Source organism: Oncorhynchus mykiss, chromosome 5, assembly GCF_057628025.1.
Source record: "Oncorhynchus mykiss isolate SJ-2025 chromosome 5, ASM5762802v1, whole genome shotgun sequence".
NCBI lineage: Eukaryota > Metazoa > Chordata > Actinopteri > Salmoniformes > Salmonidae > Oncorhynchus > Oncorhynchus mykiss.
In genome coordinates, this window is record NC_143026.1 from 58078109 (window position 1) to 58083074 (window position 4966).

The following is a 4966-nucleotide window of genomic DNA, read 5'->3' on the forward strand; positions in this document are numbered from 1 at the left end:
GCTATAATGTACACTGAGTATACCACACATTAGGAACACCTTCCTCATATTGAGTTGCACCCTTTGCCTTCAGAACAAGCTCAAAAGGACAGGGCATGGACTCTACAAGGTTGTCGAAAGGGTTCTACAGGGATGCTGGCCATTGTTGTCTCCAATGCTTCCCACAGTTGTTTCCCCTTCATCTACACTGATTGAAGTGTATTTAATTAGTGACATCAATAAGGGATCATAGCTTTCACCTGTATTCACCTGGTCAGTCTGTGTCATGGAAAGAACAGGTGTTCTTAATCTTTTGTATAATCTGTGTATTTTCCCCAGTTATCTGAGGAGACTTTGAAAACCAACAGATCCTGAGAGGACTATTTGGCCAGTTCAAATAGTTTATAAAACTGTCACTGGTTTTCAGACACTCAAAGCTTAAATTTGTCTTAAAAAAAAAAAACTATTTATTTAAAATGGCCCATCTGCCATGTCTAAGCAAGTGCAATGCTTGAACGTCTGAGCAAATTAATCACCTGGGCTCACTGCCATGGCTCCCACTGTCCCCACAAGCTCTCACACAAAATTAATTGGAGATGTGAGGATGGCCATGGCTACTATTGGGAATTCACACTTGCCACAGAGGTGAAAGTTGAGGAGGATGTGGGTCATAGGAGCCAGAGGGAAATGATACAACGCCTATCCTCAGATGAGGAGGAGGAAGGGGAGATTGCACCATTCACGGGGAATATCATGAATGAAACTGGGGATGAATCCGACGTTAGCCACTGCAGCCTTGTGACCTGTGTGTCAAGAGAAGGAGGAGATGCCCCAGTGAGAAAGCCAGAAGAGGCCTTGACTGGAAACAAAGGCAGGAAGCCCAAGCAGCAGAGAGCGGTGAAACAACCTTTTGTTTTCTAGGAGGATTGTTCAAGAGGACCCCAAAGGCAATATCCACATGGAAGTTTGGGTGGAGCAGGAGCATAAGAACAAGGAGTCAAACCATTGAGAGGAGGGCAGTCCTAATGGACTATTCTTTACATCACCCGTCTCCTGAACTCTGCCCTTTCAGACATTGAGTGCGACCCCAGAAGATAAGAAGTGGTCGACCTCTAAAGGTGGATAGGGTGCCCCGTCCCCTTCTAAACCCAAGCCCCTTTTCCAGTGCCAGGGTGAACCCCGCAGGCAGTGCTCCGGTAGTGCTGTCCTCTTCCCTCCTACATCCCAGAGGTCTGGTGCGGCGGCAGTGCACCCTGCTTCTGATAAATGCAAAGTGAAGGCAATACCCAAGAAACTAGCAGAGAAAAGTGAGCATACTATATCTGCTGCAGAAATGATTTTCTACATTATTATTGGGCAGAATTACTTTTGCACCTGCTTTGTCCAGAGGTTACAACAATTATATGTGTATGTGTGTAGCACTTCACAGTGCAGCACAGAATAAATTGGTTATAAATAACATGGTAATAGTAAACTCAGCAAAAAAAGAAACGTCCTCTCACTGTCAACTGCGTTTATTTTCTCCAAACTTAACATGTGTAAATATTTGTATGAACATAACAAGATTCAACAACTGAGGCATAAACTGAACAAGTCCCACAGACATGTGACTAACAGAAATTGAATAATGTGTCCCTGTGTGGCCACCAGCTGTATTAAGTACTGCAGTGCATCTCTTCCTCATAGACTTCACCAGATTTGCCCTTCTTGCTGTGAGATGTTACCCCACTCTTCCACCAAGGCACCTGCAAGTTCTCAGACATTTCTGGGGGGAATGGCCCTAGCCCTCACCCTTCGATCCAACAGGTCCCAGATGTGCTCAATGGGATTGAGATCCGGGCTCTTCACTGACCATGGCAGAACACTGACATTCCTGTCTTGCAGGAAATCACGCACAGAACGAGCAGTATGGCTGGTGGCATTGTCATGCTGGAGGGTCATGTCAGGATGAGCCTGCAGGAAGGTTACCACATGAGGGAGGAGGATGTCTTCCCTGTAACGCACAGCGTTGAGATTTCCTGCAATGATAACAAGCTCAGTCCGATGATGTTGTGACACACCGCCCCAGACCATGACGGACCCTCCACCTCCAAATCGATCCCGCTCCAGAGTACAGGCCTCGGTGTAACGCTCATTCATTCAACGATAAACGCGAATCCGACCATCACCCCTGGTGAGACAAAACCGCGACTTGTCAGTGAAGAGTACTTTTTGCCAGTCCTGTCTAGTGCAACGACGGTGGGTTTGTGCCTTTAGGCAATGTTGTTGCCGGTGATGTCTGGTGAGGACCTGCCTTACTACAACAGGCCTACAAGCCCCCAGTTCAGCCTCTCTCAGCCTATTACGGACAGTCTGAGCACTGATGGAGGGATTGTGCGTTCCTGGTGTAACTTGGGCAGGTGTTGTTGCCATCCTGTACCTTATCCTGTACCTTTCCCGCAGGTGTGATGTTCAGATGTACCAATCCTGTGCAGGTGTTGTTACACGTGGTCTGCCACTGCGAGGACGATTAGCTGTCCGTCCTGTCTCCCTGTTGCGCTGTCTTAGATGTCTCACAGTACAAACATCACAATTTATTGCCCTGGCCACATCTGCAGTCCTCATGCCTCCTTGCAGCAAGCCTAAGGCATGTTCACGCAGATGAGCAGGGACCCTGGGCATCTTTCTTTTGGTATTTTTCAGAGTCAGTAGAAAGGCCTCTTTAGTGTCCTAAGTTTTCATAACTGTGACCTTAATTGCCTACCGTCTGTAAGCTGTTAGTGTCTTAACGACCATCCCACAGGTGCATGTTCATCAATTGTTTATGGTTCATTGAACAAGCATGGGAAACAGTGTTTAAACCCTTTGCAATGAATATCTGTTAAGTTATTTGGATTTTTACGAATTATCTTTGAAAGGGACATTCCTGAAAAAGGGACATTCCTTTTTTTGCTGAGTTTATAATTGTGTAGGTTATAGTTACTCACAATGAATATTACTTTCAATATAAATGGTATGTGGGCAAGGTATGTAATGTGTGATTGTTATTTGTCTATGTTTTCTTCAGGCGGACCAAATAAATTGAATCCCAACCTGGGCAATATCATGAGCTTTGTCCCACGACTAAACTCTCAAAACCATCCAGGGGCCCGTTGCCAGGGGTAGCCTTTCTATCGCCGACCTAGACAGGTTATTGGTCCCCTTTTTCCAGTACGTGTGGGAGGAGTTCCTGAGCAGGAACACCCTTACAACTTACGCCCCCTTATGCTGGATCGTGATCTACAGAACCAAGGGTGCAGCTTCAGTATCTGGAAGTCAGATGAGTTCACGAACACCATTAGGAAACTGAATAACTGCTGTCAGCACTTGAAGCAGAGGGAGTGGGACAGAGCCATCCAGGTGATCCAGAGCTTGAGGAGAGAAGAGGAGGCGACACTAAGGCAGGCAAGGTTCCTGTCTAGAGCCACACTGGACAGGCTGCTCAACTTGGTCCTGCTCAACAATCTCAAAGCCTTTGGGAAGTTCTACCTTCAGGGAGTCTGGCTCGGGCATATCTCTAACTTCCACATGACCACGGAGACCCAGCTATGGTCAGGCGATGGGGGAAAACTGGAATACCTGGAGTGGAACAATACTCATTTCCCAGACCAGTGGCCCGTACGGCTGCACGGCCTGGCCGATGATCCAGATCGCTGCCCCCCGGGACTACAAGCTCTATGTATCCAAGCACGTTGGAAGCCACCTGATCACCACTGATGCAATGTATTGTTGCCCACTGAGCCAGTCTGGGGCCTGGTATGATTATTGGTTCCACTGCCAGGTCATGCCCAAACCTCGCCTGGACAAGATTATCAAGGCTCTGAGCCACCATATCCTGTCCGTTCCTAATAAGAGGGCAGCAGCCGTATATTAATAAAAAACTGAGCAGGTCACACAGAAGAGCAGTACTTGTATTTTTGTATACTGTACATGCATACATATATTTAAAGTGTAATATCCAAGCATGACGTGTGTCATTGGATGCTTTGTATGCTATGTTATTGTTGAAATTGTAACGAGTGTGCTGAGAGTCGGGAAGCAAGTTCAGGGAGTGAGTGTTTTTTTTTTTTAATAAAAGAAACAATGAACACAAAACACAAACAACGCACCGATATGAAAACAGAGTTAATAACACCTGAGGAAAGAACCAAGGGGAGTGACAGATATAGGGAAGTAGGTGATGGAGTCCAGCTGAGTGTCATGAGGTGCAGGTGACAGGTGTGCGGGATAATCAGCAGCCTGATGACCTAGAGGCCTGAGAGGGAGTATACGTGACAGTACCCCCTCCTCGACGCGCGGTTCCAGTCGCAGGACACCGTCAAAGGAGACGAACCCGGGGCTCAGGAGCGGACCGGTCACACTTGCTGATGCGCGAGAACCTGTCACGCCAGCGGAGGTACGGGAACCTGTCGAGTCAGCTGGGGCACGGGAACTTGACAGATCGGTTGAGGCAGGGGAGCCTGGCGATCCGGCTAAGGCATGAAAACCAGATGAGCCGGCTGAGGCAGGGGGGCCTGGCGATCCGGCTGAGGCATGAGAGCCTGTAGCAGTTCCCGGACCCGACGTCATTACTCTGACACAAAGAATAAAATAAAAAAACTCCTTGATGCTTCCCTTAGTTGAGGTGTTATTCTGTAACGAGTGCGCTGAGAGTCAGGAAGCAAGTTCGGGGAGTGAGTGGTTTAATAAAAGAAACAATGAACACGAAACACAAACAACGCACCGACATGAAAACAGAGCCAATAACACCTAAGGAAAGAACCAAGGGGAGTGACAGATATAGGGAAGATAATGGTGAGGCGCAGGTGCACAAGACGATGGTGACAGGTGTGCGGGATAATCAGCAGCCTGATGACCTAGAGGCCGGAGAGGGAGTATACGTGACAGAAATACTCATAAATAGTATTAGAAAACCATTTTCCTTATATTCATCATAGTGATTTCTTTAAGTTACATCAGCCACTCTCAT

General features: G+C 47.4%; 1 pseudogene; it reads left to right on the top strand.

The window, feature by feature from the left end:
• Positions 1-486: 486 nt before the first annotated feature.
• LOC149983523 (uncharacterized) lies at positions 487-3871 on the top strand (annotated as a pseudogene).
• The last annotated feature ends 1095 nt before the right edge of the window (positions 3872-4966 follow it).